Below are 15,241 nucleotides of genomic sequence, written 5' to 3' on the forward strand. Positions count from 1 at the left end.
TTCTTGCACAGCTACATGCCTCAGATTTGAAGAAATGATGAGCTACTGTTAAGCAATTGCTTGATTAAAAGGGAGAAAATTTGTATTAAATCATTATAAGGTATTTTGAACCATAAGATTTCATTTACTGCATGATGAAAGAAACTATCAGAGGTCTGAGTGGCTACAGATGGGAACACCCCCTATTTTGATGTATTTTTGTTTACAGATTTTAAAAATTAACTCCTAGAGTGATCCTGTTTTTCATTGCTGGGGACATTAATAAAAACATTTATAAAAAGAGCAACTATTTTGTTTTTGAAGGACATCCCTTTCTGCTCTGCTTTACAGGAAAAAAAGAAGGGAGTCGGAGAGGAGGAAGAATATGGACCCTAGTGGCATAATCTGTTGTGATTTACAGACCATATAGCCTGGAGTTTCATTTAATGGACTTGAGGGAGGCATTGTGTAGTATTATCACTTTCATTCTGCACAATCAGTATTCTCCATTAAGGAAATAATATGTATTCCACTTACAGGTTTTTAGAAGGGTGCAAATCCATTCTGTGGAAGGGTTAGTGGACATGCAAAATGGAATAGAGATAGCAAAAATGAGTGTAGTTACAGCTTTTCTTTCCTCAAAAATATAAAATAAAATAAAGAAATAAAAAAAAAAAAAAAAAAGCAATTTTGAAAATGGTATGTAAGTTAAAGCTGCCCCTGGCCAGCTTTAAATTATGTGATTCTCACTTATGCAAGATGCTGCTAGAGGAATTCCTTGGCACTCATTAACATGGAATAATCCCTTTAGACTTCACACACAGCAGACATACACAGGCACATCCACATTTCTACAGTCAGTTGCACATTTCCAACTGCAAAACAATACACACTCTATAACATCTCTCCAGGTAAAATAATTCAGGTTCACAAGATCTTCTTAGGCAGTCCACTCTTTTGTTTTGAGAAGTGCTGCTAAAGTGCTTTCAAATATGTGTTTTTTTCTTTTTTTGGGGTGGGGGGAATAATGAGGGGTGATTTCACTGCAGTGTCTTCAGTGTCTTCACTGCAGTATTTCAACTGATTGAGTTAATTTTCTCCATTTTCAACGCATAATGTGCCAGATCCAGCTGCTACCGCTGAGCTTTTCATTCTGAAAAACTTATGGTCTATTGTAAAGAGAAGGAAGATGCAAAAGTGTGTGAAGGAAAACAAGCTAGTCCATCTACACTGAGCTTTTAAAATTCTTCCTAGGAATCTGAGGCATAGACTTCCCTCCAAAACCCCAAACTCCAACTGGACATGCCCTCAGACATCTGACAGAACCTTCATCACGTCTCGCCTTTGGGAGTGCAATGCAAACTGAAGAGACTGGGTTACAGCTACCAAAACCAGGCTGGCGACTGACATTTTAATGTGAAGTATTGCTGTTATAATGCATAAAATCTCAAAGCATCAGTGTTTGTTTGGCTTCTGGGATCTTCTCTGGAGAAGTTATGTCTGCAGACAGTATATCAGATTGACAGCTAGAAGAATTCAGGCTTGAATCTTGCTCAAGAAAAGGAAAGTTTATTTGTTTGGGTCTTTAATTGTATTTTCCCCCCAAAAATAAGTTTCTTCTTTTTTTTATTTCACTGATTTCCCTGCTTTCTAAGCCAGACTTTTAATTCTTTCCCAATCTTTCTTCATTTGCACAGAAACATATTAGAATGCCAAGACCATGGTGTAAATTAAAAAAAGGATTCAATATTGAACAAAAATTATTGGATCTGTGGAGCACCATGGCCAGACCTTGCCTAAAAGGGAGAAAGAGAAACATTCTGGCTCTTGGGACAGCTCACTTGATGTCATCAGGAGAAGATCTGCAGCCCCACCTGGAGTCATTGCACAGGGTGTAATTGCCACATTAATTTTCAGGGACAGACCGTATCATGAGGACTGAATAACAAACTCTTATTAATTTGCATAAACTTCCCTGGCCTACAAATTCTAGGGAATTTTTTTCCTTAGCTTTTGCTTTTCATTGTCACTCCAGCTTCTTCTAAGTAGTTATGGATAAATAGTGATGGATGAAAGATCAATTGCTCAGGTGAATCACTGCTGCTGCAGGTGCTATTTATGCATGTAATGAGGTAGAGTTGGAGTTTCTGCAGCAGGAATGCCTTATGGAAAACATTAAGGATGGTCTTAAGACCCTCCTTAAGGAAGGCCTTATAGAGACCTTATGGAACTTCTTTCTGCTTGTGAGTTTTGTGACATTCTACAAGGGATCCATTTCTTTTCCTCTCCCCCATGTCCTGTCTCTGTGGCTCACTGACAAACCTTCCACTACATTTTCTATCAAAAATGGGTGAGACAAGGAGGAAATTATATTTATCAGGTGGTTCACTAAAAAGGCTAAAATTAGCTGCAGCTCAGATTTTAAGAGCATGATGAGATTGATCCTAATTTCACCTGGCAGTGTGAACATGGTGAATCCAAAACAGTGATGGTGGCATCAGAAATGAGCCCAAGCTCTCTGCTGGTCAAGTATCTGTGCATGAGGAAGCTGAAATTCACTCTTTGTGTGAGTGCAGAACTCCATCATATGTGTTGTGGGTGTTGTGCTCTCCCAGCCTGTGACCCACCTGACAATATCTTAAGGCACTCTGGGGTTTGGTTTTTTTCCCTGCCGCAGTCTAATTCCTACATAAAAAGTCATCTGCTGTCTCGTACCTCAAAGTCTTTTCATAAGTTTATGGAGATCTGTTTCTAAATGTGAGTTTGTTTTTTTATCTTTTTTTAAAATTTATTTTTAATTTATATATGCTTTTTTCCCCCCTCATCCTGTTATTGCTTGGACTTTTTTTGCTGGACTATTCTTACCAGATATAGGAAACAAGCTCAAATGATGACTATAGCTAGGGGAAAGGGTGTTGTTGAGGACAATTTGAAAACACCACATAGTGTTTTTAGTGAAATAAATCTTCTTAATTAAAAGAATTTCTGGGATACTGTAATTCAAAGTTTCTCAGAAAGAGCGGGATGGCCGTGGAATTCAGGTTCAGAATCTTAGATTATATAAGTACGATACTTTTTCAATGCAAACAATATATACACCTAAGCTATCATGCATACTGATGCAACTATTATCCTCCGAGTTTACTCCACTGCAAATATAATTTCATTGGAAAATTGTTTCAATTTCAATATTTATTTGGGTTTTTTTTCAGTTTGTATTAAAGTTAGCATTAAAAAACTGTAATGCTGCAAACTTGGAAGTTCAACCAAGAGAAAGAATGTAGAGCAATTTATTTGTATCCTTCTTATTGCTCTACATACAGATGTTAAAATTATTTTAAAAAATCCCAGCATCTCTAATATTTCTGTGTAATTGTATACAGTTACTAAAAACCTGCTTTAGGAGAACCTCTTCAGCAAAATTTTATCCTAACTGGTTTTTTTAATCCTTCCAAGCTGTTTGCTTTTTAAAAAAATACATCTATTTTCATATTTCAAAACAATTTTTACCAGTAGATGGTCTGGTATATAAAAGACAGGCAATATAGCAGGTTAGCAGCCTTGTGCAAGACTGGAAGGACAGATTACTACTGGAACAGTCCACACTTCATTACTCCTTCTGCCTCTTTTGACTGTAAAAAAAAATATTCCCTTTCTTTTTGATAACTCATGGTAATTCAGAGGTACCAAATTTAGACAGCTTGGTCAACTGTTGCTTGATAATATGATATTTTGTGCCTTCAAATGGACCCTCGCCACCAGCATCTTCTTTTCTGGGGTACTGGAAGGGGTGTACTTAGCTACGTATAATAAAAGCTAAACCTATAAATGTGTCACTCATGTAGTCTGAAAAAGGAGCTTTAGAAACGTGAGTGGGAATGCTCACAAAGAAGTTGCACCAAGGCAGTCTCTGAGAGCAATTATTTTTTGTAGAGAAATTTCCAAACCGAAAACATTTTCTGGGATTGTGGTGTAATGACAAGCAAAGAGGCACAGCCAATACAGCCAATAAATGAAAATGGTGAATGTTGAGGAGCATATATCAACATATGCATTTGTCAGTGCTGATTTGCTTGAAAAATGCTGTATGACTGAGAATTTACATGGTTTATAACATACGAATGCTAAGATTTCAGTTTGAAGAAGCAAGATTTTGCTAAATATGTAACACTTTTCTGATTTCTGGCAAAAAACACAAGATTATTATCTTCAGTTATCGATGAAGTCTATAACTTCTGTCTTTGCCATATTTCATGAAATCAGCCTCTTAAAATTTGTGACACGAAGCACAGATCCAAATACATTTAGTGCAATAGTTAGCAGAAGCTAATGTGCTCTGTCAGAAAACTGAATCTCTTGCTTTTTCTGTGTGAAGTAATTATGGTGAGGGAGAATATGTTCAGACTACCCAGATGCAGAAAGTGGAAACATCAGATTAAAATCAGAGCATTATTTTTCTAAAGAATTATTAGGAAAATATTTGAGAGTGGCAACTTCACAGCTAAAACATATGCTTAACTTCAATAAATACTAGTTTTCAGGCTTATTAACATCAACCTAATCACCCTGCTTTAAGTTGGCACTTCTGATTATAACAGTAATTTGCTCCTAATATTTATTTCAATACTGTAGACCAGCTTTGCAGAAGCAGCTCCTAGACATGTACTGGGATCCTTTTTGTACCACTGAAGTCTTCTGTTGATTTATTTCTAATATTTTTACAGAAGCTTTCTGAACTTCATTACAGTATTTAAAAAAAAAAAGTCTAGAATAGTATACACCAGATAAAGGGTCTGAAAATTTTTAAAAAATGCAGGATGAGTTTAACAATCCTAAATTTGATTTTCACATGTCAGTTTTTCATATGTTTTAATGACAAAAGAAAATGTTTTTCAAACTTATTTTCCTTTTTCAGGACTTACTTTCCCTGCTATATTGCAATATGTGATTCAAACACTCATCTTAGCAATTAAAATAATTGCAGTCCAAATGAAGGAATAAGATTATATCAGATGATGAAAGGAATGAGCATAGAGCTTGCACGTAAAACAGCACCAAGATGCAGAAGCAAAAAATTATTGATACAGAGAAATCAATGCTGTAGACAATATCTTTTAAATCTATCATGCTGCCTTTTGCCCTTTATATTAAGTCAAAGGGAAGGGGCTATAATGAATGAGCATGTCTTTATTCTTGTCGGCAACAGTTCTGTAGGAAACCTGGCAATATGACATTTAAAGTGATTAATTCTGGGTTGCAGCTCCAGTTTTTTTCTCCCGTGTACATTCATAAAGAGTTATTAATTTAAAAAAACAAACAAAATATAAATTCTGAATATTTCAAAAAGTTTACTGAAAGGTAGACTTAAAAAATAAAGGGGTGATCATGCATACATGCCATATGTTTTCACATTTATCCTTTTTTTTCTCCCTTATACAGAATGGTTTACCAAAGCAAAAATGCTTAGGTTTGTGAAAGCAAGTCTGCTCAGTTTATATCTAACTTCTTAAGCAGGTTTCCTGTATTAAAAATAACACATAACTGAAAGAAATCTCTTGATATTAGAACACAGCATGAAGTATACTGTGTAAAACTTCGATATTCCTCCTTATTTTGTATCAGAAGGGGGCACTAGTGATCCATTGTAAATAGGCAGTGTGACTTTGCTTTTGTTGTGCCATATTTAATAATAATAATAATAACGATAATATAATTTCCCCATTTAATATTGAGGGCATTTGTGTGCATAATTAAGATTATAAATATGTAATGGTAATGCAAAAAGTTAAATAATTAATAGATGATATGTAAATATTATCTGTTGTCTCTCATTCTCTTTTTATATTATTATTAAAATACTATTCTTACAATTCACTTATTGTCTGTAAAAATGAAGTAATGCTGATTACTTAATACTTAATTTGGGTGATTTCTTATGTAAAGGAAGTGAATTCTAATTGTAGCAGATCTTGCTAATGTCAGTTACATATATTCCTGGAAATGGCAGAAATTTAGATCCAACTGCTCTAAAAGCCATTTATGTATGTTAACATTTAATTATCTTACAGTCATTAAAACAAAGAAAATGTGTGAAATATTCATATGATTACATTTGTGTTGTTTCATATTAAATTAAATAGATGGAAAAATATTCTTTAGCATCGTGATGCTTACTTACTTTTTCTTGTTGGTTTATCCGATCCGATACATTTTAGCAGATTTTTTAGTATTGCTCTGGCCTATAAACTGAGGTCAAGATGAGGTGGCTTTGCCATTTTATAGAATCTGCTTTGGTATGTGAACTATGTGAGCAGCAAAAAGCAATGAACAATAATATGGTTTCTATTCTTTGTCCTCATTTTTTTGCAGTCTATAGGATAAAAACTGGCAGAGTGCATAAAAACTGCAAAAAATATAAGTCAGTAATAGCAGGAAAAGGAGTTGAATTTTTATTTGGAGGTTGCTGAGAGATACAATATTGTAATAATATACTTACTTATTAGATATGTAGATGGCAGCATTTGTGAAATAGAATCTACCCACAGATAATTAGTTGCTCCTTTTAAATGTCCACTATTATTTTCCTGAAAAAAACGACGAGCTCAATTTATCATCCACTAAGTTGAGTCAAGTTCCACACATGAAAAATACAGTGTCTGTGTTTTATGACTTTAAAATAGGTGGAAATGTGAACTTTCCAAAATACAAAGAGTCATTTAGGACCAAAATTGTTTTCATTAAAATTGTTTCTAAGTTTTCAGCTAGCTGCTGTATTTGTTTAGTCAGGTGTAAATCTAGAATTTTCTTTTTTCAAAGTGCAATTAAATCCTAAAATGGCAGTGAAAAGAAAGGTTCTTCATACCTTAAAGGCAACTTCAAGTTATATGTTCAAGTGCTTTATGTGTGCATATAACCACACATTTTTTTCACTTTCTGATGCAGGAAAATATAGTCATTCTAGATCAGCCTTTTAATCCTAGGAGACACATATCTGACCTTTTACCCTTAAGGGTAAGAACCCTCTTATGTTCTTTTATTTAAATTTTTCTTACACCAGTCATCCTTTCCAGATAATTATCTATGAAAGTTACTGTCAGGATAACTGGAAACCTATTGTTTCCTAATGAGGAATCCTGTCTGATGATCTCCTGTCTATCACACCTTTCTTTAGTAAAATGTATTAATTTATTCTAATTTTTTTTTTTTTAATGAAAAAAACCTTAGATGTCGAATAAGGAGTATTCAAAAAAAAAAAAAAAAATGAACCAAGGCAAACTACAAGTGCAGATTTTCCTCTGGATACAGACAGGAGATGCCTGTTTTGCACTATCTACGCTCACTGAATTTACTGCATTTTTATACTCCTTAGTTATGATATATTGATAGTGGTAGCAGTGTAGCTACAGAAATGTGGAACTTGTCAGAGGCTTCAGAATGTTTTCGAGAAGCTGAATAAATAGGTGTATAGATTAGCACCTCATGAATTATCTAGTCTAGCTCTCTGGTATTGCCTGTGCTGAGTTCCAGGTCTTCCTTGCTGTTGCAGCCATCAATACCTGAATTTCAAGCTTTATGTTACAATCTGAAACCAACCTGAGAGCCTGCAAACTGTCTCAGTTTATTTCAATTACCATTAATTTTGAGGCTTATTTGGTATTAGCTCAAATGTCACCATTCTTAACTGGCTTTTTTGTTCAGTGATTTCAGCAGAGTTATATATTACTTCGTACAGTGGTAAATATTAGGACCATATTGGAATTGACTTCTTAATGAGTGGAACTTGACCTACAAACAGAGAGAAACACAGTGTTCTTACTTATCTAAACTTTATCACTTGTGAAGTCAAAGTGAGACATTTTTCATGAGATGTTGTACATCTTTTAGGTTGCTGATTGGCCCTTAATTGTACTTCATTTAATTATTCCAGAATGAACTCATTTGTATCTATTTGTACACAAAGTCAAAATTACTTAGGTATATAAAACATTAAAAAATGCATTGCCTATTAATCTATTTTTTTCCTGATGAATAGAAAAAGTCATGGTTATAAATGTCTCATGTGAGTAGGTACTAGTTAGTTTTGTACAAAACAAGAAGAGTTAGTTCAGGCATAGGAACATGTATATGTGTTCCTCTTTTTTCCTCTGTTTCATGGAATACATTGTCTCATCCATACCTCATTTGAAAAATCACCATTTCAATTCCCTCTGTCCTCAAATTCTTCCCACATTATATTGCATATGAGGGACATTTTAAAAAATGAATTTCTTCCTAGTCATGAAATAAAACTCATTTCATGCCTTAGTAAAGACAAAATCTGCAAATGGCACTTTTCTGTCATGCTGGCATGCTGAACTCCTATTGCCATTAAAGAAAAAAGCTTTGATATACTAAAGTGAAGTCAATATTTAGGTGTCTAAAACCATGATATGCTTAAATTTAAAATTAGAAATATAAAATTAGGAATATTAGGTCCCTGGGGGGTTGCAGACACAAAATCTGAAATCTGGACCAAACAAACTATATTCATAATATATTATGAAATTTCAGATTTATTCCAATGAAAAATATAAAACTTACATTTCCCATAGAATTCAAAACTAGATAACCCCAGGACACGTTCCTATTTGATCCAGAGTTTTAGGTGAGATTTTCACACAGCACAGACAATTTTGATGAGATAGAGTAGACTTTGATAGAACAGAGTAGGATAGATTGATTATTCTAAACTAAAATGAATAGGAATGGAATTAATATTTCTGTTGGAAGTGACCTACAATGGTCCTCTGGTCCAAAAGTAAATAGTAGATATTAATCCTATCTAAAAATCCTATTTAAAAATACTTCTTTGAAATTTCTGGAGTTATGCTGGATGGTACTGTGGAGTCTGTGTGCAATATGTGACAAATCAGTAGCTCCTCAACCCTACCCACTCTTAAATGGGTGGGAAAATGAGATTTTATGTACACACCAACCAAAAGAACTTGGTTGTCAGAACCAAAGCTACAATGAGCACTTGCACTTTGTACAAGTGGACTGTCAACCCCCTTACCTGATTCAAGAGAGCATTAAGAAGATGAGAAAAAGATTTGTACTTATATGGTCCCACTTTTTTTTGTGTAGGTCAGTAAGCAAGCCACTTAAAGTGGTGTTTGTTTAACTTAATTCACATAGCAGACTTTCAGCAATCAACTAATTTCAGTTTATAGAGTAAGAGTTAGGAGAGGTCTGGTTATCAAGTATATTTGAACTTTCAGCAGGTTGAGCTGGGACTACAGAGCTCTTCAAATGTGAGCACTTAGAGTAATCAATCAATATGGAAAAAAAATACATATTTTTATACTGAGGTAATATTCAGAAGGAAGTGAAAATACATTTTGCTTTCCCAAGTTATCCTTCAATTTTATGCTAAATATATAGGAGGCTGTTTTCTGTCAGTATTTTTAGTTATAAACAACAACAACAACAAAATACTATTCTCTCCTTTTGTGCAGTGGCATACATTAATCACAAAATGGTATATGTTCCTTTTGTGAATTATAGAATTTTACTGGGCTTATTTTGCAGACTTAAATAAAGAAACCAGGAACTGTACTTTTTATGCAAGTTCACATAGACAGGCAATGCTTGTAAGGAGTCTTCTTTTTTTCCAGCTCTACAGTTCTTACACTTTAGCCTCTTCATTAACTTGTCTGGTCATGAGAAATCTACCTTAAATAGTTCTTTCCTTTCACACACTGCCACAATTAATCTTGCATTTCTGGAAATTTCAACAGAGAAAGGATTTAAAAAATTTGAAGAAGTTTGGCACTGATGATAATTTCTTGATTAGGAAAAAATACTGATTGAAATACTTTTCAAACAGATTACATCCAGACAGAAATATGATTTGCAACGTTTTCTTAATTTTCAGAAAAAAAGTTATTTCAATGTAGTGAAACATCAGAAAAAGTTTCACTGAATGAAGTTCTTATGCAAATATGTTGCTCTTAATATTCTTGTTACTTTTGATATTATTCTGTTTTTACTATGAAATTATTGTATTTCTTATCTGGCAACTGAAATTACGCTTTTAATGTTTGTGTTTGTTTCTTGGTTGTTTTTTGATTTTTTTATTTATTTGGTTTTGGGTTTTTTTGTTTGTTAGGGCTTTGTTTGTTTTTCATTTTGATTTTTAATTTGGTTTTGGTTTGTTTTTCCCTGAGAGAATGTTGTTGATATTGTTTCTTTCTGCAACTTTTCTTGTGTATATGATATGTATTGATCTCCTATTTCCATGCAAAAAACTTATGTTTTTTCCTTCTGAAGGCCTGTGACTGATAGGTAGCGGAGATCTTGAATACAGAAAGAGAAGTGGACTGGAATTTTTGAAATGGCCACATTGTTTTGAGGATGAGTCACAGGAGAGAGAGCAGAAATAAGACTTTGACATTTTGTTGTGGCCTTTCTTTTTATTTTTTTTCTCCTTTCCATATGTTTCATACAACAATGTCAACTCAAAGCCTAGAAATTGTGTTCTGTACTGTGTATGACAGCTCTTAAAGCACCTGATACTCCGTTGCCTAAATGTCTTCCTCTTAAAATGCTTTCAGTAGAGAACTGAGTGGTTTGTCTCTCCTTCAGACTGATAGGGACAGCTTGTGATGGATCCTATTGTTGAAGTTACTCTATGTCTTTTTTTCTACTCAGGTCTTTTTTTCTGACCTCTTGTCTTTGACTCTTGAGCCACCATCAGTAATTGACTTCCTGTAAGCCTCATCTTTCCCTCAGTGAAGATTCTAGAGGATATATGAAGACCAGGCTTTTCAGTGTGGGCTATCACACTGGAAGCAACAAAGTCTTTGTTTAAAGCTTTTGTTTTAAATTCTAATTGTGCATTTTTTTTTCCTACGTTCCAATTAAAAATTATCACTGCATTTTTCATCTTCAAAAACTGATGAATGTGATGGATGGATGTGAGCAAAGACAATATACTTAGACTCTGGCTCTATGAAATTCTGAGCAACTTTATACACCAAACCAGACTGCTGAAAATAGAGGCAACTGTACAAGGAAACATCACAAGTTAAGAATATTAACATTGACTACTGTTGGCTGGAGTCCTTCCTGAAATTTCATCAGTCTAAGTTTGATACCTCGTTACTTTTGACCAATACACTTTTTCTCCAACTGGATTTCCAGGTCTGCACAGAAATCCACAAATTGCCATAAATCTGCTCCTTTTTAACATCTGCAATTTGATAGTTGATTTCTGCTTGTCTATTTCTGTGCATCCAGAAATAGCTTCAGGGCTCCAGATCCTGAGACCAGGAAGAAGATATACTGGTGATAAGGTGATGAATCACAATGAAGAGTCAGAAGGCACTAAAAGGTTTCTTGGTTTTGATCAGCATTCAAGGAAAAGGAAAATGAAGTGTTTTCAGGTTGTGGGAATGAGAGGAAAATGTTAGTGGATGATGCTAGGAAAGTTATGTGGTGTTATTTCATTATGAATAAGTGGCCCTACGAGTGAAATATCATTACCTAGTAAGTGTAATTAAAGATTTTGAATATGCATGGCTTGGCCTAAGATAAATATAGTTTGTAGGCTTCATTAAAGATACACAAAATTAATTTTGATCATTGAAAGCAAAACACATTAATAAAATATTTAAAGGCAAAAACCTGTCTTACCTTTATTTTCTAGCTACAGGATTTTAAAAATTTATTATTATTTTTTTAAAATCTTCTTGACAGTTTCTTTAGGTGAAGCCTCCTAGCTTCTGATCACAGGTAATTTTTCAGGATCTCAGTGCTAAAGAGAAAGACAATCTCTGGTTGTTCTCACCTGATAGCCCTCATTTCAGTAAGACTCTTATTTTTAATTTCATTTCTCTTTAGCTCTAGTAACAGATAGTTAGTTCTCATATCAGATTATCTTTAAATTTTGGCAAATGTACATTGGTCTTTCTCTTTCTTGCATCTCCTCCCACTCATCTGCTGTGAGTCCTGGATATTTCTGGGTAGGTGGGGATAAATTTAGATTTTATAATTTTGCTGACTTTCTTACAAATGGTTGTCATTAGGGTTTTTTAATAGTTTGTTTTGATTTGTTTATTTTTAATTTTTATTTCTTTGGGGTTTTTTTGTTGTCTTTTTTGTTTGTTTTTTGTTTGCTTGTTTGTTCTTTTTTGTTTGGGTTTGGTTTTTGGGGTTTTTTTTTGTTAGTTTGTTTGGTTGGTTGGTTTTTTGAGTTCTGTAGGGCAGGATGAAATGGACAACCAGTTTTGCTTAAGATAGTGCTAAAGAGTGGTGTTTTGGTGGAATCCTGTACTGTGGAACTGCTCCCAGCATGTGACTGAATAAAAAACTTACCTGAGTCTTTTGCAAACACCATCAGTCTGATGTTCTGTACACAAAATTTCTCAAACTTAAGTGGGAATCCGGCTGGCTGCTCAAAGGAGCTGATAGCTAAAACTCAATTCTATTTACTCTACAGTCTCTATCCAGTGATATAATGAGGTGAAAACCAAAAGTAGGCTCTTGGAAAAGGTGTAAACTCAAGTAAACAATTCATATTAGTTCAGCTGATTTATTGTAGCTCAGCTAATGACTTGATGACCTGATGGAAAGAGAAGGGTTTGACTTCCAGCACCCTGTGCATAAAGCACAAACCTGTTTGTACAACAGGCCCTGGATAAATCAGAGTAGGGCATAAGAGAGGATAAGGATGCCAATGATTTAATTGGTGTTTCCTCAGTCGAGCAGGAAGAACTGAATTTTGACAATTTGAAAGATGTTTTTATTTAGGAAAATGCTGCAAGGAGACATTCAGTGTTATTTACCCCTTGGGTAGCTCTACAGTCTTGTTCACGCTGTGCTTTCATGTTTAATGACTGGTTTGCATTACTTTGAAAAGAGTTGAGTCCCCCCTCTTCCCAGTGTAACTTAGTAGAAGAAATATTCAAATCCAGACATGATGGAACACATCTGGGTAGAAGTCTACTATTCTCACAAAGGAAAATAATGCACAGTGCAGCACAAATGCCTTATTCAACAAAGGCAACAGATTTCAGTTGAAAACAGTGACCTGAGTACTGTCTGACAGTAAGGTATTTTTTTCCTCATATATTTCAATGTCATTGCAATGCTGATTGCTATAGGTAGCATTCTTCCTCCTTCTCTTAAGTGTAACTCTAGTTACACTCATAGTTGCAACTCTTTGTTGCTCTAACTACAACTGGGAAGTGTGGTAGTGGCTCAGTGCTGGCTGCATGTGTGTGTTTGCTGGCACTGCATTTATAGGAAACAATTCAGGGTAATAGATTATTTCAGTTCAGGGGTTTAATGATTTTGTTCAGCTCAACCCATTTAGTACATAAGTAATGAATGGTAACTTGACTATCTTTGTTATACTGACCAGTACCTCTGACACAGTATGGATCCTTCCCACACTTTGTATGCTGCCACTGATTCTATCCAAAAAAGATAATGTGAGGTCTATCCCTCTCCCCCTTCCCCCTGTTTTTTAGTGTGAGTAGAGTCAGAGTGAGAATAATTATATGAGACTGTCACTGTAGGGAAAAAAAACACAGTAAATTTGTCAGTGGCAAGAGAAATGACACTGTCAAGTAACAAAGGCATACATCAAAATAAAAAATGTAGTGTTTTGCTCATTACCTGGTGGGTAGCATGTATGCTTCTTTGTTAACTTTTCTCATGCCATAGTGTCCTGGGCAATTTCTCAGCACCCCATTTTGCACAAACAATTCTGCTTAAACCAATAATCCTGGTCAGCACCTGTTACCCCCCACTCTGTCCCAGTTGCTTTATGATTTATGTGAAACAAAGAAAGTAGGAAAATAGGTTGAATCAGTGACTTGGGAAATTGAAGATAAGTCCAGTCTGGTTGAGTCCCAGAAATAAAAGATACTCACTATTTTCAATTGTAGCCTATTAATAATATGTGTGAGGTGATAAGAAACACAATTGTTTCTAATTTTATTTTTCCCTCTTCCTTACTAGCTATCCCAAGCTTTCCTTGATTTTTTTTTTTTAATTCTTGTTATAATACCAATTTTTTGTCCTCTTTCAATGATTAGGTAGTTGGCATAATGCATCATATTTTCTGTGAGCTGGATAGATGATATCAGAGTAATCTTGTGTTTGCTCAGTTTATCAGCAACAAGGAGCTACAAAAATGGATAAATAATTCATAACTCTCCCTCTTAGCCAAAGAAATAATATGAAAACTTGATTGGAACGCAAAATAGATGTAGCTGATGTTCACTACCAGATTCAATTGTAAATATCTCATTCAAACTTAAAGAAATTAATATTATCTTAGTAACTATCTTCATGACAAGCTCCATATCTTTTTCCTACAGGACTGAAATCTACCAGGACAAGATATCTGATAAAATTTGCACTTTCAGGCCCCTTTAGAAGTCAAAATGTTTTTCTCACTATTGAACAGAAGACAGCTTGAAGGGTCACAGACAAGATCCTTGTTAACAAACCTAACCTTTAGCCCCCTAGAAAGGGAATTAAAACTTTCAACTCTTTTTGTTGTTTGTTTCCTTTTTTTTTTTCTTTTTCTCTTCTTTTTTCCTGTTTTAAACCGTGTGAGGCTAACTCTGTCATTAACTTCTTTTCATTGCAGTTAGCCCTGAAAATACAAATTATTGTGAAAGAAAAAGGCAGCAGGGCTCTGCACCTGGCAAGGACCTGTGGTAAAAGACTGGAGCACATCTTGGTACTCACCTTTCATAACATGGCTCAGTCAGGGCAGTGATGTAGTGCAAAGACTTTCCATGTTCACAGTGGGGTTAGCATCCAGCTGCAAGTGGGCAGTGCATGCAAACATCACATCCTGGTCAGATTATACTCACAGAACTTGTTAGGACCATGTTTCTAAACTAAAACCACCTTTGAGGATGAGAGGAGTCAAAGTTCCTGACCATGCTCTGGGCAGCTGTGCTGACTGACATTATCCCTACACTGCTCCAGCCATAGAGATAAAGTAGTGAAAAAGTTTGGTCTCCTTCAATGTCCTGTAATGATCATTGGATGTTTGCTTTTATTATGTTCCACCACCAAATCCAGATGAACTTCAAGAGGCATTGGAGGTCTCCTGAACTGCTGGAAGCCTATGAGCTCCCTTCCTCAGTGCGGTCCAAGCCCTTCAGGGAGTAAGGTTGGTGTCAGGGACCTATAATAGCCACGAGCAAACCCTTGAAGGCAGAGAGATATAAAAATATATATAAAAATACAGAGAAAAGAC

Source organism: Calypte anna, chromosome Z (assembly GCF_003957555.1).
Source record: "Calypte anna isolate BGI_N300 chromosome Z, bCalAnn1_v1.p, whole genome shotgun sequence".
Taxonomy (NCBI): Eukaryota; Metazoa; Chordata; class Aves; order Apodiformes; family Trochilidae; genus Calypte; species Calypte anna.